The sequence below is a fragment of the Typopeltis vanoorti genome, chromosome 3, assembly GCF_054136105.1.
Source record: "Typopeltis vanoorti isolate ZY-2024b chromosome 3, IOZ_Tvanoo_1.0, whole genome shotgun sequence".
NCBI lineage: Eukaryota > Metazoa > Arthropoda > Arachnida > Uropygi > Thelyphonidae > Typopeltis > Typopeltis vanoorti.
In genome coordinates this window covers 80,996,377-81,021,595 of record NC_143551.1, presented here as the reverse complement: position 1 = coordinate 81,021,595, position 25,219 = coordinate 80,996,377, and the positions used below count along the sequence as shown (strand labels likewise).

Here is a 25,219-nt window from a genome sequence, read left to right as displayed (position 1 = left end):
CTTGACATTGTTAGCATCTCGAAGGAAAGTTTAGCAAAACAAGTATTCTCTGCCAGGTTGGTAGGAAAAAGACCCAGAGGAAGACCAAGATATAGGTGGATTAATACGGTAAAAAGTACATTAGAAGACAGAAATATAAAATCTGATAACTTCGAGTCTTGATTGAAAATAGATTAATTTGGAAGAAAATTGTTGGTAGGAAGTTGCTAATGATGTAACTGTTCATGTAGTACTATGACAAGACACTGTTCACCCTCCCCACTAAGGGTACGCATAGGCGTGCGTCAGCAGAAAATTTTCCAGGGAGGGGGGGAAATATTGAAGACAAATAATCACATCAATCAATGTCTTTTTTTTTTTGATGTAATTATTTGTCGATGTAAACTATAAATACATTATTTTCATTTTTCGTCGATTTTAATGATATTTAATTCTTGGGGGAAAAGTATTCAGAATTAATACAGTTTTTAGCATAATTTCATATATTAAAAAATTGACCCACATATTTTATTAAAAACCAACTAATTAATTAATCCTAAATTAAATTATTTCAGTTTAAAAGCAAATAAATCATAAAACTAAGAAGTAAAATAATATTAAATTACACACACTTACCTTTTAAAAATGTATTTTTCTGTTTAAATTTGTTTCACTATAAGTTTACAATTCACACTTCACTCAGTGACTCACTAGACACAAAGTGCAATCCTCCTTGTCACTGTTCACAAATTAGAAAAAGATGAACCAAAAACAGGAACGCGTGTTTTATTGCTGCAATAAAACGCGTGTTCTATGGCTACCCAGATATATATTCGCGCAGTTAGCCTAGTGTCTATGCTCTTCGAAACCATATGCCTGGAGGAAGAGTGTCCTAGGTTCGGAGACGTGAGGAGCTTAAGGATCTCCCTCAGCCATAGCCAAGTTAGCCGGTCTTGGGCGTGGACAGCAGGGTTTTTTCCACCAGTTTATCAGAGGTTTTTCATTCCCCGCAAGTAGGCAAATCGGACCCCTGAACACACAAGATACAGTTATAGGATATAATACAGCAAGCAAGGCAACGGGAAACCACGTTGCTCATATATTAAGACTAATTTCCCTAGTTTAATTTAAAGTTAACATGCAGCATTAATAAGTTAACTCTGATTAAAATTAATTACTAACAACTTTCCACTTCACCAGTATTTATCGACAGTAGTATTAAGAACAACATAAACAGAATTATGGCTGTACAGTACTATTAGCATATGTGCATTGAGATGAATTTAGTTTTCCAGGAAAAAATAAATGCTTGACTCATTATAACCAACATGGCAACGTAATTCGTGTCTGTTATTCCTTCGCACCGGAAGGAACATAACTGCTGTCTATAAATATTCACGATCCGATGCAAAGCAAGGCGAAAATATTTTCAAGTTTATACTAAAGCCAGCGCTAAAAATTCACTAAACCATGCATTCATGTACGAATTAATTTACAATACCTTGAACACTTTATTCTGGTTGATTCGTTTATTCTTGTCGCTTGAAGAACGATACTGATAATGAAGATAATCTGGGAAAGGTCCGATATCCGCATAACAAATTAGCACGAGAAAGATAGAAATGTCTTGCTGTTACGCATTTGAACAAATAGCGCTAAACTATTACTTTACCTTAGCCAGTCAAATGATAATATGCACCTATTTTGATGAGAAACTATCAACGATAATGACGTCTCCAGATGAAAACAAACCGCTTCTATTACACATAATATTATGACGTCAAAAAATATCCGCAATGCCTATTATTTTATTTTATTTATTTATTTTGTCCATTCACTTCATGAATGTGTGTAACTAAATGTTAAGCCTCTATGTTATTTAAATCACTACTTGACTTGAGATTGGCTAACTAGTTGTCTTGTTGAATCATCCGCTTGAATATGATCACTTACATAAACAAACCAACAAAAAACAGCACGCCATGCAGTTTTGTGACTATGGGGGAGGGAAGGTAATTAAGTTGTAAAACACTCATCGGGGAATTACAGCACAGAATGGCGACATTATCTTGCCACACCCATAAAAGGTAGATACATTTATTCAAAAACGGCAGAAGACAAATACAGAGACAATTATTGTCCCTTATTTGAAATGGCACCTGTTCATATCAGCGCATGATAAGAAAACCAAAAAAGTGCGAATGTAACAACCACATTTAGCCTTCATAACGTTAGTTGAGTTATGTGACGCCTAATGAACTATAGATTAATTGGTCAATAGTTCGTTACGTGTCACTTAATGCAGAGCAGTCACAGCATTCTTATTTATGGAGCAGCTCTTTCACAAAATTTGTAGGAATGTTCCCATTGTCCAGTTGAACAACAAGAACAATAAAAAAATGAAATGGATATCTGCAGCCGCCGTAAGAAATGATATCGCAAAGCCAACGGCTTCCGTCTTAGGTGCACTATCATTGGTGAAATATAATAATAATAATAATAATAATAATAATAATAATAATAATTTTTTAAATATATTTTATTGATTGCTAAAATATTTATACATACAATAAACATCTTGTGTGACATTGCATCTTATAATTTTACAGAGTTCAGCACTAAGTGCTGCAATTCCTACATTCGATTTCAATTACAATTTTTAATAATACTTTTTTGCCTTTATATTATGTATTTACAACACATGTTCTTCTAATATTAACAATGAAGATTAAACAGAATTTTTTTAATAATTTTGTTATTTTTTTATTTTATTTTTATTTTATTTTATTTTAAGTTTGAGAAAGAGTGATTATACATACAAAATTCTGCATTTGCTTATAAGGATTACATGCAGATGAGTGAGGCAAGGTAATCCCACTTACTTCGAAGCTTGGGTTAGCTTTTATGAAGAGAGTGGGATGTGGGATTTAGCCTTCACTATTTGTGTTGTTCCTACTGTTTACGTATGGGATGTAGACATTGGATGCTAGTGATTTCTGATGTGTATATTAGTGTTAATGGTTTCTTAACTTTGTTGGTATATTTTCCAGAGTTCGTTTTTTAATGTTCTGTAGTTATCTACGTGTTTTAACTTTCTTGGTAGGTTGTTGAGTTGCGTGGATATCTGATGTGATCTCACAAAAGAACCGTATGAGTTGTTGAAGGGTGTGGGGATGTAGAGAGTTGTTGTAGGTCGTGTTATACGATATGTGTCTCTGCTGTTTCGATAGATGATGTTGAAGTAATTCCTTGTTAATGCCATGTAGTGTTTCAGGTTTATAATGCTCAGAATTCTGTATATCGCCATGTGCTTGTCGGATATTGGTTGTTGCGTGTAAGGTGTCCAGATCACTGTTGACACGATTTTCCTGTGTAGTGTTTCTAATTTTGTTAGGTGGCTGTTTGATGTATTTGTATAGACTGTTATTCCGTATCTAAGTAGGGATTCGCAGATACCGTGATATAGAAGTTTTTTTATGTTGGGTGGAATAATGTCTTTAACTTGGAAGAGTTTTGCTGCAATGATCCGGAGTTTGGTGTGTAGGTATTCTATATGTTTTGTCCACTTAAGGTGGGAATCTATATAGAGACCGTGGTATTTTGCGTGTGTTACAGGTTTGATTTCGGAATATTGGCAGGTATTTTTGTTGTTAATGCAGCGGTATGTGTGACAATGTATAGGTAATGATGCGGGGCGTATGATTCTTGGGTTGTGTATTATCAACATCTGTGTTTTGGTGCCGTTGATTAGAATTGCGTTTTGGTGGAAGTATGTTGTGATTTCGTTTAGGTCTTGTTGTGCTTTGCAGAGAGCTGCGTTAATGTCTGTGTGGATTGCTAGTAGTGCAGTGTCATCTGCGTATTGAAATATTTGGCTTCTTATGGATATGTTATGAACATCGTTAATGTATATGTTGAATAGAGTGGGTGATAATATGGCACCTTGAGGTACACCGTGTTTTACTTGTATACTCCGACTGTGACATGTACCTATTTTTGTTAATTGTGTTCTGTTTGAGAGGTAGTTCTTGAACCATGTATGCAGTGTTCCTCTTATACCTATTGAGTATAGTTTGATGAGTAGTAGTCATGTTCAAGTGTGTCAAATGCTTTGGTTAGGTCCAGCAGTATAAGTACGGCGTACTTGTTTTTGTCGAGAGCTTTGTTTATTGTGTCGGTGATGTCTTCTATTAAAGTAATGGTGCTTTTTGTTTTCTGAAAGCCGTATTGGTTTTGTGAGATGATGTTGTACTTCTCTAAATAGTTCTGTAGTCTGGTGTGTGTCATTTTTTCTAGGATTTTTGAGATGACTGGTAGTGTAGCTATTGGTCTGTAGTTCTGAGTATCGTTTCTTTTGCCGTGTTTGTATATTGGCGTAATTACTGCAGTTTTTAGTTGTTGTGGAATAATGCCTGTGTCGAATATTATGTTCACGAGTTTCAAAAGTATTGGATTTATTTGTTCAAACTGTGTTATAAGGTCTGTGATTCTTATTTTGTCTATTCCTGGAGTGGTCATTGGTTTTAGTTTTAGGAGTGCTTCTTTCAGTTCCTGTTTTGTTATGGGTGGAAAATACATCGTTTGTTGTTGACTTTGTGTTGATAGTTTTTTGTTGATCGTTGGTAGTTTGTCTTTTTTGAGTTGTGTGATGTCGTTTATGAAAGCATGGTTGAATGGGTCTGCTAGTTCCTCTTGGTTTGTGTCCTGACCGAAGCTTTTTGCTATAAAATCTTGTGCTGCATAAAATCAATAATAATAATAATAATAATAATAATAATAATAATAATGCACCTATTATTAATAATTATAAATATTTACACTTTCTTATGTCTCAGATAAATGACATACATGTAATGTAAACTTTAAGCAATAATACCACATTTTCTCTCATAAGAACATATTATAATTAATATCATTATAATATGCATAATGTACCATTTATATAACAGCATACTTCGTGTATTATTATTATTATTATTAATACAATCGCTAACGGGAAGAAAGTCTAAAGGTCACAGCGACAGCGAAAGTTAAGCACAATGAGCTGTAACAAGTGCAATAAGCCATTACGCCACGAAGAGGAGGAGCCGCATTGTTCTGGTTGTGGCAAAAGACAACACTGGGATTCTGAGATCCCAAAGTTCAGGGTTCTCAGAAAGCACGTTTAAAGCAAAAAGAGCCGTGAAACGGACCGAATGGCGCTGTCTACAATGCCGTGAGAAAATGAAGAACAAAGAACAGACACCAAAGAAAAGCAACGACGCACATCAAGGTAAGCCGCTTTCTGATCCTAAAATTACAGATAACTTTGATTCATTTAAACTCATGCTTAAAGACTTGCTATATACGCACATGGAACAAATCAACAAAAGCAATGAGGAGTATGAACGTTACATAAAGTTCAATAACGTGACCTCTGAATAAATGTTAGGAATCGTGCGAGAAATAAAGACAAAATTAACGATAGCGATAGAAACGCAAGAAACATTCAAGCGCGAAAATGAAGAACTGCGGGAAGAGGTGAACACACTCAAGTGTCACATGAAGCACATGCTACAAAAAGAAAGAAAAAAAACTTCAAATTGAGGGAATAACAAAAGAAAAGACAGAAGACTTAAGCAACATAATGCAACTGATCGGCAGCACAATTGGCATTCGAGTCGCAACCACAGACATCGCCTCTGTTAACCGAGGCCCATAAAAAAAAAAGAGACCGCCACCAATCATTGCTCGTTTTACCAGCAGAAGTCTGAGAGACTACATTCTTGCAGCAAGCAAGAAAACAAGGCCGATAACATCGATCCTAACTGACAAGAAACTCCAACACCAAACTATATAATGAATACTGGACTCCAAACTTCAAAAATTACACCAAACAAGGAAAACATAAGATAGAGAAAAACTACAAGTTCCTGTGGACTAATGATTCACAGATATTTATGAGAAAGAATGAAAACACTAAAGTTTATATAATTGCAAGAAACTCCGACCTACACAGCCTACAAATATAAAATATGAACTCTTCACATCCTTAAGACCAAGATTAGAAATCACTTAAAAACTATATAATTGAGATCTCAAACGTAGGCGAACATATCCAGTAGACAACATAAACTTCAAGGTCTTGGACTCTTTGAAGAAATGGTCAGACAACACTTCCACCAATACCAACTTCACTATCGTACACACAAACATAAGAAGAATAAAAAAAACACAGACTTACATTGATAACACCGCTCTGCTACACCATGACAAACATAGATGACCTTTTCCTTTTTTATAACATTACACATGTTCTCATCACGTGAATTAACAAATTTCAAAGTAGTATCCATATATTAAAGCGTCACACACAGTTTCCATTTGAAAGCCATCTAACTTCAGTGTGAAGCAATGACGCTGAAATTATCCATTTTTATGGCAAAGTTTCCGAAAAAATTCGGTTATTCAATGATTGGGCTTTTATTTTATTCAGCTGCTTTAATAACATCATCCAAAGTCTTATGTAGTCTCTCGCTAAAATGTTTTGCAACTAAGTGCTGTCTGTGAAGAATGCAGTGAATTGTAAAGATATTTGGAACTGTTTCTTTTTAATGTACTAATAAATCCACAGTGACAAACAATCATATCTGGTGATCCGTCAGTTGTGCACGCAATAATATTTGTGAGGTGAATTTTTCAGTATTAAAAAAGTCTTTCTTCTTCTTCTTAAGTATTCTGCAGGGCAGGTTTTTCTCTTAGTAGCAAAAACTTTCCTTCCACTCTGTTCTGTTCTGAGCCTTCTCTTTCAAGGTTGTGCACAACTATCTCCATTCAGCATGTCATCTAGCATTGTTTTCCTTACTCTTACTCTTCTTCTGGTCGTTTCCGTTTATTTTTCCTTCTATGTCATCTCTGATGATTCCATTTCCTCTCAGAATATGTCCGAAACAGTTTCGCGTTCTTCTTATCCTCTTTAACAGACTTCTTTCTTCTTCTACTCTTTTTAAGACCTCTTCATTAGTTATTTTATCTGTCCATTTGATTTTTTCCGTCCTTCTCCAAATCCACATCTCAAAGCTTTCCAAAATCTTAATTTCTTCTTTCTTCAGTCTGCAAGTTTCAGCTGCATAGAGGGCAACACTCCACATATAACATTTTATTAGTCTTTTCTTTAGGTTTTTGTCCATTTCACTTCTGAATAAATTCCGTTTTCTATTAAAGGCATCTCTTCCAATTGTTATTCTTGCTTTTATGTCACTTTTGCATTTTTGATCACTGCTAATCACATTTCCTAGATATTTAAATGTCTTTACTTGATTTGAATTTTCCACATTTATGCCGATATCCATATTTGCCTCTTTCCTTGCTATTTTCATTACCTTTGTTTTTCTTATGTTAATTTTCATTCCATAATTGATACAGAATTCCAATAATCTGTTCAACAGATGCTGTAGTTCTGGTTCAGTATTTGATAATAATGCCTTGTCATCTGCGTGTCGTATTGCAAATATCTGTCGATCTCCAATCTTTATTCCGTCTTCTGAATTCTCCATTTCCCCAGAACTTCTTCTGAAGTCTCCATGTTAAAATAAGGAGAATTCTTCTGAATTCTCCTTCTTTTAACATTGCTTCGGAATACATGTTAAACAAAATTGGTGACAGAGAACAGCCTTGTCTTACTCCTCGTCCAATGATGCCTGGTTCTGTTGTACAATATATGTCTCTCACTATTGCAGTTTGTCCAATATAGTGAAATAATTAACCTTATGTCTTATCAACCTATACCATCCCCTTCTTCTCTTCTCAATTTTTTCCACTACTTCCACCATCTTATCCCATTTTACAAAGTCAAAAGCTTTTTCAAAATCTATACAACAGATATTAACTTCTTTATTCACTTCCCAACTTCTTTCACGTATTATTCTTAACAGTCCAATCGCATCGCTTGTTCCTCTGCCCTTCCGGAAACAAAACTGATCTTCTCCAAGAATTTCTTCCACCTCAGATGCAATTCTTTGTGTTACGATTCTCATAAGTATTTTTGATGTATGGGAAATGAGGCTTACTATTCTCAAATCCTTGCAGTTCACTGCATTACTTTTCTTTGGTATAGGTATAAATATTAAGGTCATAAAATCTTTTTGTAATTCTCCTTTGTTATAAATTAAATTTATTGATTTGGTTGTTTCTTCAGTTCCTTTCTTCTGAAGTTGTTTCAGGAATTCTACAGGTATTTCATCTATTCCTTCTGCCTTTCCACATTTTAGTTCTTTAATGCCAATTTCTACTTGTCTTCAAAATCTCTGGGCCTAGATCATCTTCATTTACCTTCTTTATATCTTTTAATGGCAACTCATTTGGTCTATTTTTCTTGTCATATAGATCTTCAATGTATTCTTTCCATCTCATTAGGATTTTATCTTCTTCGGAAATGATTTTCCCATTCTTATTTTCTATGCCTCTAGCTCGAATTCCATTTCTCTTGTGATTCATGCTTCTTGCATTTTTCATATAAACGATCATACCTTCCCACTCTCTCACAATTTTCCATTTCTTCACATTGTTTTTTAAGTCAACCTTCTAAATTTGTCATTCAGGGTTCTATATTATATTTTCCCTTCTGGGGTGTTTTTATTTTTCCATTTTCTTCTTTCTTCTTCTTCTTTCTTATTAGTTATCCAAGGTTTTTTTTATTCTTTTAGCTCTTACATATCCAATTTCTTCTTCTTCAGTAGTTTTCTTTATTTTCTCTTTAACTTTTTTCCATTTCTTTTCTGGATCTTCAGTTTTGACAAAACTTGTTTCCTCTAATTCTTTCTCCAATCTATTTCCCAATTCCTTGGTATTTTTTAAATGTATCTAAGTTCCATTTTTTCCTTTTCATAGATTCTTTTACCTTCTTCAGTTTCGCATTTATTTCTATGAATAGTAGGTTGTGGTCAGAATAAATATCAGCTCCAGGTTATGTATACATGAATTTTTACTTCGTTCGTGTATCTTTGCTTCACTACAATGTAATCAGTTTAATACCTTTCCGCATCTCCTGGTTTTTGCATGTGTATAGTCTTCTCTTAGATTTTTTAAACCAAGCATTCTCAATTATTAGCTTATTTTCTTTACATAATTCCACTAACCTTTCCCTATCTCATTTCTATTACCTGGTCCGTATCTTCCTACTACACTCCCATCCTTTTCTTCTCCCACAACTCCATTCCAGTCTGACATTATATAGTCTTTTCTTTTTCTTCCTTAATTAGTTCTTGTAATTGTTCGTACATTTCCTTCATTTTCTCATCTGAATGCTCACTTGTTGGCATATATCAGCCTTCAGGTTTACCACCATTATCTTGTCATTCAAACATTTTATGCTAATTATGCTCTTTGCTGTTCTTTTATTAAAAACAAGTGCAACTCCTTTTTCCTTTTTATCTACACCTGAGTAAATTACTCTTACTGAGTCACTATAAAAATCACCTATTCCTCTCCATATCTGACTTCACAGAGCGCCCTATGATATCAATTTTTCCTTTGTCCATTTCTTGTTTGAGATTTTCTAATTTTCCACATCTGTTCATTGTTCTCACATTCCATGTTGAAATTTTAATTTCTGAAGATCTTTCATTTTCAGTTGGTTTATAGCTTGTTTTAAGTCACTTTTAGAGGTTTGATCGGGAGGAACATCAGCCCTTGAAGCGTCCTTACTTCCTGATATCGTATCCTTTTTTTTTTGTCAATTTTCAGTTATTCAGCAAATAGAAACTCTCCAATAATTTATTCATTAGCATTTATGTCAGGGCTGCCCAGCCTTAGGTAATCTGAGGGCCACATTAAAAAAAAAAAAAGGATTTATCCGAAGGCCGTATCATAATGCATTTCTACTAATTTGGTGAACAGCAGTGACATAACCTCGATAGTTGAAAGAAGTGTAAGAACGCTTCTTTGACACATCTAATATTTGAAAAACACTTGGGTATATGGTGATGTAAAAGCACGAAATAAAATTACCAACCATCGAGATTATCGATTAGTGATAGAATTAAAATATCTAATATGAATTAATAGGAATAGAATTAAAATATCTAATACGCATTCGATTCAAATTGTTATTTTATTTTTTCGCTCGTGAAAATCAAAACCCGCAGGCGGGCAGCACAAAATCGCACCGTAGGCCGCATACGACCGCACGCAGTGCTTTGGGAAGCCCTGATTTATGTATCGCACAAAGGCCATTAACAAAGCTTCGTTGTCACGTAAATTGTCTCATCAAGGTGCAAAGAAAATACTATGGTTTTTAAATCATCACAAAGTTTTTGTTTTCAATGTTCTTTGACATTTCATTAATTCCTTTTGATACTGAACTATTGCTGAGAAGAAATGACGACGTCATATTACTTTTACTTAGGCCAATCATCGTATCTAAAACTTCGTTTATAGCCGGTAAGATGAGTTTCGCCAATAGTACGTGGCTTTCCACATTTGACAATTAATTTTGAAAGTTTGTAAGACAGAAGTCCCTTCTATTGTTGGTTACTTTGTATGGTAATCAGCCCTTTAAGTCCAGGACGATTTTTAAATTTAGTCTTTAATTCGCGAAAGTACCCCACATCCTTTTTTTGCTTCATTTGGATGCTTTGTTCTTAAATGCTCAATCATTCTTGAAGACTTCATTCATTCGTTTGAGAAAGTTTTTTCACATATTAAGAACATTGGTAACTGTCATTATTTATAGACGGAGTAACTCCATATTTTAAATATTCACATGAATATTGACGACACTTTCTTTTTTCACTCCTTTTTAATGCGCTACAGTGCTACACAATATCAATGAAGTGCGCAACACGATACCATGGGTTAGATGTAAACTGCAAAGTAGAGTTGTCAGATAGGCGTTAGGAAAAGCAGCAGATAAAGCTTTAGTGGACTCGGCTAAAAATAGCCAAGGCCCAAATTAATTATTTTCAGTGAAGAAAATTCAGACCAAAAAGTAGTCCAATTACTTCAATGTAAAAATTCTAAAAAATAAGTAGCTAATAAATTTAAACTACTGGTACCGCCCAGGTTAACCAGTGATCTAGTGTGTGTTATTTCTTCAAGAATTTTGGAGAAGACTGTTAGGTTAGATATTCGTCTGTAGTTCTATGTATCATTTCTTTTGCGCTGTTTGTAAATTGGCGTGATTGTCGCAGTTTAGTTGGTGTGGAATAATACCAGTGGCGAATATTATGTTCTCAAGTGTAGGAATTTTTGTTCTCAGTTGCGTTCTTGTGTTTTTGTATAATGTTTGTAGATGGATGTTATTGAGTGACTTTTTCAGTCTTCGTAGATTTACAATAATACTATTTAGAATGTAATCATTTGTACATGAGTTATTTTCTGTTTGTCGTCTCGCTTGTATAGGCTTTGTTGCTTTTTGTATATTTCTGTGAACTTTAGTTGGAAGTTCTCGTATAAAGTTACAGGGTCATTTATTTTGAGTAAGCAATTCAAGTCTGTATTTTTATAAGGTTGTCGACAATGCTCTCTTTAATTCGATCTAATTTTGTAGTTTTTCGCGTTGGGGGATGGAAGTGGTGGCGTATTGAAACAAAGGCGATTATGGTATTAATTACTGGTAAGGTGTGTGTATTGACGGGAGTCTGTATGTTGATATAATCAATACATAATTGTGTTAGTGAATTGTTGAGTATTTCTTCTCTTGTTGGAGAGTTTATGGTAGGGTTTATGTTGTATTGGTTTAGTATATCAAGGTTAGTGGTAGAAAAAGTATGGTCAAGGTTTTTATTTATGTTAATGTCTCCTATTAGGATGAACCGATGTGTTGTACGGTGTTCAATGCCGCTTAGCCATGCTTCTAATTCGTACAGAAAGCTGATTGGATTTTTATCTGGGGATCTGTATATTATATTTATCGTCTATTTGACACTATATTTGTCGTTGTTTTAGATTTCCAGTATTAGTGTTTCCACATGTTCGAAACAAGGATGTTTTTCTGTCAACTGGTTTTTTCTTTGATAAATGCCATGATACCGCCTCCTCTTTTGTTTGGTATACATAAGGTGTAGGACTCGTAGTTAATGTTGTATGCATAGGTTAATGTGTCTTTTATTGAAACTTCAGTCAGAATTTGTACGTCTATCTTTGTCATGGTGTAGTTGAGCAGTATAAACTTATGTACACCAGTGTTTCTTTATACTTCGTATGTCTGTGTGCATGACGGTGAAGTCGGTATTTGTGGAAGTGCTGTCTGTCCACTTCTTCAAAAAGTCAAAAATCATACAATTTATATTTTTTGACCGGATATGTTTTCCAAGATTTGAGATCTCCATGCTATTGATTTTAGAAACAATTTGAAATCTTGCTCTGAAGGATGAGAGAGTTAATATATAGTATAATGGTAGACGCTTAGGTCGGATTATCTTGCAATTATATAAACTCGAGTGTTCTCATCGTGTCTCATAAATATCTGTGAATTCTTAGTCCACAGAAACTTATAGTTTTTTTTTCTGTTTTTGTTTTCCTTGCCTGATATAAAAGATTTTTTTTAAGTATGGAGTCCAGTGTTCAGATATATAGATTGGAGTTGCTTGGCTACTAGGATCGATGTCGTCTCCTTGTTTTTGTTTCATGCTGCTAGAATGCAGTCTCTCAGGCTTTTGCTGATAAAATGAGCGATGACTGACGGCGGTCTCTCTTTATTCTTTTGTGTTCCTCGATTAACGGAGGCGATGTCCGTGATTTTCACTGGAATGCCGATGGAGGTATCACTCAATTGCACTATAGGGTTTAAATCTTCTGTCTTTTCGTTTGGTATCCCCTCTATTTGAAGTTTTTTTTCGTTCGTTTTGTGGTATATGCTCGATTTGACAATTGAGAGTATTTACCTCTTTCTGCAATTCTTCATTTTCGCCATTGAGGCTTTCTTGCGCCTCTATCACTGCCGTTAGTTTTGTTTTTATGTCTCGCACAGTTCCCAGCACCTCTTCGACAATGCATTATTATACTGTATGTAATATTCGTACTTCTGGATGTTTTTGTTAATTTGTTCCATGTTAGTATTAAGCAAGTCTTTAACCATGCGTTTGCATGAATCTAAGTTTCGGTAATCTTAGGATCAGGAAGAGACTTACCTTGCTGTGCGTCGTTGCTTTTACTTGGTGTCTCTTCTTTGTTCTTCATTTTTTCGCTGCATTGTGGACAGCGCCATTCGGTACGTTTTGCAGCTCCCTTTGCTTTCCACATGGTTTCCGAAATCTCGGAGCACTGGTAGTGTAGTCTTCGCTGCTGCCAGAGCAATGGGGGGGGGAATCCCCTTTGTCCTTTAAAGACGTTTTGTACTTGTTACAGGACATTGTGATTATTGAGTTTGTATGTCTCAATGACCTCTGGACTTTCTTCCCTTGAGTGACTTGAGTGTGACTGTTAAAATGGCGACGTCCTTTGTTCTTTGCTCGTTAATGACCACAGTCCACTCTGTCTACGACTTTCAGCACACAACATTTGGATTCTACTTAGCCGATTTCGATGAATTATTAATCTCTGTCTTCAGCGTGACAAATAGACTTACCTTGTAATAGTTTCAAATTAAAAACAGGAATTAAAACTACTTTAAAACTATAAAAACGGGAGCAGGGATATCAACGTGCGCACACTAGTATCCCTACACACAGCACCCTCCAATGTTAATAAGATTAACAATAATCCATTATGAAAAGTAACAGCAATAAAAAAAGAAAGTTGAAAGTTTTTTCAGTTGGTTAGGCTATAAATTAAGATGTCAAGAATCATATTATTGGTTTAATCCTTTATCCAAGTGTAAGCACGAAGTGTCTTCACCACTGAACTACTTGTATATATGATGACTTCATATCACTTGTGTATCCCTTTAACGTCTGGTTCCCACTGACGAGACTTCATTAAATGTCGAAACTGGTCTGGGAAATGGCCGTTCCCATAATGCACAGCATTACACACGCACCCAAAAGGATGTGTTCTTTGCATTATGGAATACTGATGCACTTGATGCATATTTATCAGCCTCTATATACAAGTAGCCCGCACGTTAAGATACTTCACACAAAAAGTTTGTTTGCTTACACTTGGATAAAGGATTAAACCAATAATATAATTTCTTGGTATCTTTAATTTAATAATAATAAAGATATAGAACGATATGTAAAATAACAATTAACAACATTCATAAGTGCAATATAAAATAACAAAGAATATGACCTATAGAAGTCTAGTAGTTCAAATATCTGGTAGGTAAAATAAAATTTGACCTGCCAGAAACTATGATAATCGATCCTAAGCAGACGATGTGGATGCATATACCGTAGTGGTGGTGATAATGTGGACCATACCATTCGCCTAAGATTTCGGCCTCGTGTTTAAACCAGTATATTTACAGAATAGTATGCAGAAATTTCTGCATTATAATTTTAGTAAAATGTGTACTAATATTTCTACCCAACTCGTACTCTTATAGCATGTCAGCTGCTATATATATATTCACTAGTCCACGGATGCTCCTGGAAAAGAAATGCGTGTGGTTCATTCTCTAAATTACGTTGGTTGTCGGCAAGAGAAATAGGAAATATTTATCTTATTAATTTCTATTAGCAAACTACCATACTGTTCACGATTTCGATTACACCATGAGGAGTTGTTTGTTTTAATTTGATTTAGAATCACAAATTACATAATAGCTATAACTGATAGGATATTTTCATTCTTTTGTAAAACATAAGTACAATAATTAATAAATAAATAGTTAACTATTTTTTCGAAGAATTTTTAAAGCAAGCATAATTGAAATTGTAGAAAATGTATTCTCTTATTTGCAAATTTCTTAAATGCAATTTTTATACTGGAGATTTAATGTGATTTTATGAAACCCATAGAAGGAATAACTTCGTAGCTGTAGCAGCAAAAGCAAATAAATAAAAATGAATATACATAAAATTAATCAATTGTCTTCTATTAAGAGTTTACACTACCACCATGTATTTTACGCGAAAACAAAATAGAAACTTTTGGATCTTTTTCTGAAAAATAAAATACAGTTTAGGATTAACAAAGTTTCGAAAAAAATGAGTCTCGATGAAAAAAAGTGTTATTTAAATATCAATGATAACTGCATAACCATTAATTGTTTTCAAATATAATTACCATACATATAGCTAAAGTTATTTATTACAACAACGGCCATAATGTACTAATTAGGTTTGAATTTTAAATATATTTTTATTATTTATATTGAAAAGAGGTTAGCAGGAAATTTAAAATACTCAAAATATAACATCTTAAATATAGTGACAAAAACTTGAAACGAAACATAAACAATATGAAGATATGGAATTTTACATGAAGTTTCTTGAAGATTGCTTCAAAAGTAAACTGATTAAAGAAACATGAAACTATTTACCTCTGACAGTTCTTTATTTTCCTTATTATATGTAATACATACACAGAAGTCAAATAACATATTTACATACACGTTATCAATCATGATACAACTACAAGGATTTTAAGTGGAATTTGTACTTGCATTATAAGTGCCATACATCACTATAATTAGGAAGCAGATGTGAATGTGATTAGGCTAGAGAAAGTTCTCAAAAATCCAACAAACTTTTCATTTCCATTAGAATATGCGATGCAAAATATTTATTTTATGATTAATCAAAATTTCATACATGATTTCTTTTACCACCGAAGAAAAGGAGGAATGAACTAATAAATTGATCCCAAGCCCTGGATGAGTCCATCTCAATGAATACCAATTGTGCAAATAGGATATCTTCTTATATACTAGAAAATAAAAACAAAACAGCAATCAATCGAAACAATTCGCAACTTGTATAATTAAATTGATGTTATTTCAATTGCTAATATTTCGATTAATCTTACCGTGTTAACCACGAAATTAAAATAATGCTATAATTAAACTTCAAATTAGAATTCTGATCTCCAAACTATTCTTCGATGGGGTTTGAACACCCTTGACAGATTCATCTTCAGGAAAAGCACATGCCTGTCTTATCTCTCCTATAAAAAAGAAATCGTTTTCTTTCTCTCTTACTCTCAATAACACCCAAATCACTAGACAAGATGAGATCTTTGTCTCCCTCTTCCAAGGATTACTCTATAATGACAACAGTTTTGGCATAGACACATAACAACTATTGCTTCCTCGGCATTCAATAAATGAGAAATTCGCCTTCGCTCAAGACGTTACTTTACCGCTGAAGAGCTATTAACCCTGTACTAATTACAAATTCACTCAGCTATTGAATACTATTCGCACATCTGGAGCTGTGCTCCTATTAGCTCCCTAAAATATTTGACTCAATATAGAAGAAATTTGGCTGATTAATGAACTACCTCACTCTCCCACAGAAACAAATATTCTGCTGCTTTCGTCTACAAAATCTTCCATAGCTTATATTTATTCAAATTGGCATACATAATCCCTCCATCCTCTCTTAAAACCACGGAATCATGTGCAGCAACTACTCAATACTCCTTCACAGTTCAACTTTAAACCCAAGAACAGACTCCTCCTCCTCTTCGTTTATCCCTTTTACTGATGCACTCAGGAACTGTCTCCCATCTTGTGTCTTTCCCGGAGAATACAATGCATAATCTTCAAACTGAAGGTGAACAAGTTCCTCCTTTTCCATCCATTCTGCTAACGTAACATAGGCAGGCTAACCTATTGTGCACGGGATTATCATAAAAAGTTCTATACGCTAACATTAAAAAAATAGGTATATATATTATCACTCATGGTAACGCAATAATGAGCTATGTAATTATTGTGAGACAACCTTTTTAAATACTCTTTACATGTCCCTTTTTAAGTACCCTTTTTCTCTCTTTAAGAAATAACACCCAACATATAATCAACACGTTGAGCAATATTTGTTTTTTCGGTATCATCACGATAACTGTACAAAAAATTACCATAAAAAATAGCAAACCTCTCATTGTTATTGGTACAAGATTCTTTCAACTCTTGATAGTGTGAGGAATGATCAGCCATATTTCCCACCTTAATAAGATGGAAGACCTCCTTTTGCTGCTGTGACTGCAGCATTCTACGGGCATACTTTCTATAATCGTATGATAGTAATCAATGGGAATTTTGGACCATTCGTCCTTTAGGCATGTAATGAGGTATGGACTGTTGTGACGCTAACATCCCTTAACCTCAGAAGTCACGAGACGCTCCAGTTCATCCAATAGATGTCACTAGGATTGAGACCAGGGCTCCGTGGAGCCGTCAAGAGTGGTGAAATCATATTCACAAACTACCCAGTAACAGAAGCAGCCTTATGACAAGATGCATTGTCTTGCTGAAAGAGACAATGATCAGCTCCGTAGAAATGTCACAACGTAGAAAATATTGCATTGTCCAGAATGTTCAGTATCCACGGCACCACAAACAGAGGTCCGAAGCCAAACCAGGAAACACAAGACCATACCAGCACACCGCCACCTCCAAATTTCATAGTTTGGGTTACACACTGTAGGGAAAAAAACGTTCACCGAGAATCTGCCATACCCACACCCGTCTATCTGCTCCGTAAAGAGTGTACCGCGATCGATTCATCGTTCCATAACACAGCTTTCCAAGCTTCCACATCCCACTATACGCTCTCTTTGCACCACTGAAGACGATGCTGTCAGGTTATGTTGGCCTTGCATATTGAGGTCCTACCATGGACATCCATGCTACAAGCCTAGATTCTGAATGTTTTTGTGCAGGTTCTTGTTCTTCCAGTCATTACTCAGAACTCCACATTCGATGTGTCGGCCGACGAATGGCGGTTTTTACATACCGTTCGAAGTACCCTGCGATAACGTTCTGTGAGTAAATTTTCCACTGCGGGTAGCAATAGCAGTTGACTCCCTGAGCTTTCATCTGGGTAGGTATCACTAATTGTTGACCTGGAAGGGGCCAATTTGTCAACAATCTGCCGAACAGATAAGCCTACAACATGATATCCTATCGCAACGCCTCTTTCAAATTTCGTTAGTTCCCCTACTCGCAGCCATTTCACCAACTGTTAGTGCAATTGTGTGTGTCGCAGTCATGACACAGATGCACTCACTTGGGAGCATTATATTCCTCCAATTTATACTGACTAAAAACAAGAGATTTGTTACATAGCACAATGCACCTTGTCTTCTTTCCAAACAGTGTGTTTCATATACCTGTGAAGGATAACAACCAGCATATTGACAAGACGGATGAAATAAAAGTCAAAATCCCTATTATGGAGACTAAATATAGCACTGACTAGCCACTTTACACCTCTAATAATTAGGTTGTGATGCCTCATCACATCCTACTTATTAGAGGTGTAAAGAGGTGTATTAGGGTGCAAAGTCCACTTCTACCTCCCCGTGGTGCACCCTGGGTGTTGGGAATCTAAACGATTATTGACCCTGGACCCAACACAACTAACAGAGCTCTTGCGAACACTGCAGAACCATAGTCAGGAGAAGTATATATGCGTCTACAGCAAAGATGCCACTGCAACAACAGAAACGGCCCCTAGTCCTGAGCGGCCCACACTCACCTTTCTACAGGCGGTGAGGCAACGAGTGAGGGCATGGTGCTAAGAATCTCGCAGATGAAAATAGGCCGCCTTTTAAATCTATGAAAATTGCAATCGGTACCTACCCTCAATACTCGAACTTTGGCAAGAGACGGCAGAATAGATTTATTAATCAGAGGACTAACCTTTGACCTGGTAGGGGCCAATTTGTTAACAATCTGCCGAACAGATAAGCCTGCAACATGACATCCTATCACAACGCCTCTTTCAAATTTCGTTAGTTTCCTACTCTCAGCCATTTCACTTTTAAGCTGACAGACACTACTTTTAAAACACTACTTTTAAGCTGACAGAAAACGATAATCGGAATGAATCTATGGAAAACGACCCTGGAATGGAAAAGGTAAAACGAAAATGGAAACGACAAAATATGACAAATATAGCAAATTGGAATGTAAGAGTAATAGCATATAAAGAAATATAATTAGACCAAATATTAAATGAAAATATTTTAAAATATCAGTAATCACGGAAACAAAAAAAAATTAAAAGGAACAATGAGAAGCAAAAATTTTAATGTGATATATAGTGGAGTTGATTGACAGAGATTAAATAGCAAAAGCAGGAATCATGATTTGAATTCATAACTCCTTTTCAAAACAGTTAAAATATTACAAATTATGGAATGAAAGAATAATAGAAGCTAGAATAAAAATAGATAGAGGTTATTTAACAATAATTGGTTTATATGCCCCAGAAGAAGGAAGAGAACAGAATAATATTGAATTTTATAATCAGCTACAAAATATCTATAATAAAATAAATAAAAAGTATTACGTAATTTTAGCAGGAGACTTAAATACAAGAATTGGAAACACGAAAATTAATAATAATATAGGAATACATGGAGAACATACTCTAAACAGCAATGGTAAAAAATTGATTGACTTTGTAGTTTATAATAACCTAAAAATTATGAATTCCTTCTATAAACATAAAGACATACATAGATATACTTGGGCAGCGAAAGGATGGAAATCAATATTAGATTATTTTATTTTAAATGAAAAGACATCAAAGTTTTCGCTAGACGTTAGAGTTCACAGAGGATATGAAATAAGTAGTGATCACTTCCTCGTTAAAATAAAATTAAGATTTCCTCCTAAATGGCTACAAGTAACAAGAACAGAAAGAAAAGTTTAAATGTTTGGTTATAAAACTAGACTATATGTTCCAACGTGTAGATGTACCCCAACTCAGATGAGAGGACACAAGAGTTGGTATGGTAAGAAGTGAAATTAATTTATTTAGAAAAAGAAAGATATGAACAAAGAATTAGCCAATATCTAGAAAAAATAAAATAAAATGAAAAAATAGAAATAGAATGGCTTAATATAAAAACGATACTAAATGCAGCAGCAAATGAAAGCTTAGGAAAGACCAAAAAAATTCAATGAAAGGAAAAAACTGAAGATATGGGATGATACAATCAAAGAAATAATCAACATGGAAAAAGAAGGTTACGTAGTAAAGATTAGAAGATGAAATAGAATATAAAAGAATAAGAGCCATAGCTAAAAGAGAAGTCAGAAAAAGACATAGAGAATCATTTAACAAATTCGTTTCTAATTTAGAACATGATTTATATAAAATAAAACCCAATGTGTATAAGATTTTGAAACACTAAAATGCAGATACTAAAGAAAACATAAAATTAAACAACGAATTAGAATTAGAAGAATTTCTAAATTTCTACACAGAATTGTGGACATTAAATATTTTGTAAAAGACAACTGGCACCATTTAATTAAAATGAAAAGGAAATAACTAAAGAAAAATTAGAAATCAACCTGAAAGAAACAAGAAAAGGAACTATATAAATGTGCAGGAACAAGATTCAATGAAAGACTCCTATTATTTTGAAATAAAATTTAACAACTAGTAACCCTCCAATAGAATGGAAAAAAGCAATTGTGATTCTTATCTTTAAGAAAGGTAATAGAGATGACCCTAAAAACTATAGAGGTATAAGTATACTAAATTCCTCTTATAAAATATATAGCAAATTTTAAATAGCAAACTGATGAAATATTCCGAAAACTTTATTTTTGAAGTACAGAATGGATTTAGAAAAGGACGACCATGTATAGACCCAGCCTTTTGCCTAAAATTAATAATAGAGAAAATAAGAGAATACAATTTAAAACACATATTGCATTTATTGACTTTGAAAAAGCATTAGGCAAAGTTAAAAGAAGCATTTTAGTTAACATATTAAAAGAAAGACAAATACCAAATACCTAAAAGCTATCATAAATATATATGAAAATAATCAAATACAAATAACATTAAATCATGAGGTATCGTATAGAAAATTATGAGGTATCATATATTAAATCATGAGGTATCATATAGAGGTATCATATGGAAAACAAATAAGATTAAATCATGAGGTATCATATACGAGTGAGATAAACCAAGGGTCCGACAGGGATGCCCCCTCTCAGCAACACTCTTTTATATTTACCTAAATGAAATAATAATAAAATGGAATAAAAATTTCCTTCAAAGGTATTAAACTTTCTCCTACTGTGAACTTAATCACTCTCCTTTTTCCGACGATCAAATAATAATTACAAATTCTGAAGATAACCTACAGAAAGCTATTTTAGATCAAAATGAGATAGCCAAAGATTATGGTATGATAATATCAACAGACAAATCAAAAAACTATGGTCTTTAAAGGACAAGATCCAGGAAGAACTAAAATAGTAACAGATAACAAGATCTTAGAAAGGTGAATTCATTTAACTACCTAGGATGTATGATCACATATGAAAATGAAAAAGATATAAACATAAAAATTGCAAAATATTTAAAAATAACAGGTGTAATTAACTCTATATTTAAACCAAACCTAGTTCAAAAACAAACCAGACTAAAAGTATACAATACAATAACCTTACCAGTCTTAATGTACGGAAGCGAAATCTGGACACTAAAACAAAAAGACAAACAAAGATTAATGACAGCTGAATTGAAGTTTATGAAAAAAACTGCAAGTATACTCTATTTGATCACAAAAGAAACGAAGAAATTATGAAAGAATTAAACCAAGAATTAGCAATAGAAAAAAAATTATAAAATATAAACATAAATGGATGGAACACGTTCAAAGAATGAAAATAGAAAGATTACCAAAGCAAGCCTTAAAGTACAAGCCATTAGGAAAACGAAAACCAGGACGTCCTCTTAAAAGATTCAACGATGATTTCTAAGGCCCGAACAGGTTACGGTAGGCCTACATGTTTGATATGCATTATGAGGAGGAGGAGGAGGGCTAACCTTTGATTTAAAGAAATAACCAATATCAACTAAGATATCCTGCTAGTGAATGAAACAAAAAGATTGAAAGATCTGACAGCAAGATGGTACGATGGCTCACAGAGACTCCTCGGAGCATTCTCAAACAATGACAAATAAGGCGAAATGGGTCATTGTTAAATCTAAGCTCACAAGTAGATCCTTTCTTGTACATCATACATGAAAGAATAGATGTACTCCTAATTGGAATAGAGATACCTGTTTTAATGCCTCTTCAAGAATCTTGAACAGGAATTAAATTACAAGTCAACATACACATTTATTGGTGGTGACTTTAATGCCAAAATAGGATGTGGAAAAGAAAACGAAACGTTTATAGGTCCAAATGGCCTGAGAGAAAGAAACAGAAAAGGAGAGAGATTAGCTGAATTTGCTGCAGCTGAGCAACTCTTTATAATGAACATTTTTTCAGCAAACGCCCAGAAGAAGATGGACTTGCAATCACCCAATGGAGACACAAAAAATGAAATTGACTACATTTTAACAGACTGTAAAAGACTGGTACAAAATGTTGGTACAATAGGTGAAACATACTTCAACATAGATTCTGACCACAGACTTCTCAGAGCCATTATAAGAATAGACCACAAAAAAGAACAACATATTAGGGATACATCAAACCACAAAAGACAACCCAAACAAATAGACTACCACTAAGTTCAGGAAGTACATAGAAGAGACAGAATGAACTATTAAGAACTGTAAAATAAATGATCACTATATTGAAAATATTAATAAATTCAACGAGTGCAAGAAAAAAGCAGATATTCCTGCGAAACAAAGGAAAATACAACGTCTTTCATCTCAAACTATAGAACTACTGAAAAGAGAAAAGAACTGAAAAAATCTGAAAGGCATTTTCTAGAATACAAAATTATCTGTAATTTTTTGTCAGCTTCTGGAAAAGAATTCCAAAGCCTACAAAGCTTTCAGGATACAAAAACTAAGAGAAGCAGTGCAGGCAAAAACCAGCCTGAAAAAAATAGAGAAACACTTAAATTTTAAACAGTCAATTCGTCTGTTTTAGAATCAAAATGGAGAAAAACATACTAATAGAAAAAGGATAGAAATTGTGCAGAATTTTTATAATGATCTTTATGCAACTAAGTGCCAAGTTCCAGAACCTATCATTCCAAAAACCAAGCAACGTACGACATGTACTTCCAGAAGGAACAGAACACGCCCTCAAGAAAATGAGTGAAGGTAAAGCCTCGGGACTTCATCATGTTAGGGCTGAAGAAATCCAACAAGGTGAACCAACTATATTCAAAGTCTTGGCTGCCAGATTCACGTGGTACTTCAAAGAAAGAAAGATTTCAGAGGAATGGAAGATCTCAAAAACCATACTTTTATTCAAAAAAAGGGAACAAGGAAGACATAAAAAATTATTATCCCATCTGTCTACTCTCTCACATATATAAAATCATGCAGAGTAATACTGAACAGAATCCAAAGTACACTTGAAGACGACCCCGGTAGAGAGCAGGCAGGATTCAGAAGAGGCTTCTCCACAATAGATCATATCCAGGTCATTTCACAACTAACAGAAAAATGCAGAGAATATCGAATCCCTCTATGTTTTCTCTTTATTGATTTTAAAAAAGCATTTGATACCATGCCTTTTAGAACAGAATACATAGAACACAATGTAGTCATCAGTGCCTTACTGGAAATAAATGTGATAAACGAAATTAACAAAAATCAGACCACACAAATAACTCTATTTGACCAACCTATAAATATAAATATAAAGAGATGGTCCGCCAAGGAGATGTGATCTCCCCAAATCGATTTACCAGCACTTTTGAATACATTCTAAAAAAAAAATAGACCTAAACGGAGGAATAAGCATAGATAGCGAAAAACTAAAACTCTTTATGTTTGCCGATGTTCTAGTACTGATATCCCACAACCCAAAAGACCTAGAAGAAATGGGTGAAAAAATATACACAAACAGCAGTAAGATAGGCTTAGAAATGAATCTAGAAAAAACAAAATGGATTAAAAACATCTACGCAAGTGACAGTCACCTATGCATTAAGGACATCCCTATAGAACAAGTCAACTCCTACAGTTCCTTAGGACAAACAATAAAAATGAATAACCATTTATCTGAAGAACTAGCAAAAAGAAATAAATTTGCATGGTTATCATTCAACAGACTAAAAGAAACACTCACTGATTCAAATCTTGACATCTCTGCTAAGGCAAAACTACTTAATAGTGATATTCTTCCATTACTCACATATGGATCAGAAATATGGAAGACGACAAGAAAAGAAGAATAGACTCTCAGAATAATTCAGCATGCAATAGAACGTAGGATTTGTAACATCAGCAAAATGGAGCATGTTAGAAATACGGAACTAAGAAAGAGATCAGGAATAAAAGATGTGGTAAGCGCAATATACGAAAGCAAGATGAGAGGGGAAGGTGACATAGCCAGACTCAGGGATGACAGATGGACATATAGAATACTCAACTGGCAACTAAGAATAAAGAGAAAACCAGGAAGACCACTTACAAGATGGGAAGATCCACTAGTGGAATCTATGGGTGTAACATGGAAGAAAGAGGCTCAAGATCGAGATCGTTGGACGCATCTTTGTGACCTGCACTCATGGAGAAATCCTGAGTGAAATACAGGTCCATCAAGGTAATGTCCCATCAGCGATAAGGGGTACTTCTACTATTGAGTGGGTTTAACTTTTAGATCTTGCGGAAATGGCACTTGCGGCCTCACAAAGCAGTGAACCCAATCACTTGATTCTTCAAAATTCGGGAGATCGCTCCTTGTACATTCTAATATAATGTAATCGGAGAATAAAAAAATACAATTTCAGTTCTACAGTTCTGTAAGCTATTCTATAAATCAGTTCTATAAGAGACGAAGCGTAGTGAAAAGCATATATGGGCTTTCACATATCACAACATAACACATCATTCAGTACTAACAAAATGCAGCATTTTAAAGAATCTTTCGTTAAGGATAGGAATATTATGATTTTGCTTACCTCTTACAGAGAAGATAAATGACACTAGATTTTCTAAGAAAGGAAAACATCATCATTGTTCTATAAAGAGAAAAATGATATTTCTAAAAACTATTGCATTCTTCAGTAGCGTAACTAAATATTAATTCTTTTATGTGCATATCTTTCCTCTAAGTACACATGAAATTTATATTCCTATTTTGCTCCCCATTCTACATCCAGATGTCTCTTTAAGCCAGTAACGAAATACGTCACATGTGATCTGTTACATTTGAATCATTGCATTATTGTGACCGTTATTGGTTTAAAATGCAA

At 34.2% G+C, this 25,219-nt stretch overlaps 1 protein-coding gene across 1 annotated transcript in view; it reads right to left on the bottom strand.

Moving 5' to 3' along the window:
• Positions 1-15,740: 15,740 nt before the first annotated feature.
• LOC150108315 (uncharacterized) overlaps positions 15,741-25,219 on the bottom strand; it is a 43,727-nt gene continuing 34,248 nt past the window's right edge. Inside the window, exons 7-8 of the mRNA XM_090390444.1 lie at positions 24,926-24,985; positions 15,741-15,771 (exon numbers count right to left, since the gene is read on the bottom strand). The gene's annotated coding sequence lies outside the window, so the exon portion shown is untranslated. The remainder of the gene's footprint in view (positions 15,772-24,925; positions 24,986-25,219) is intronic.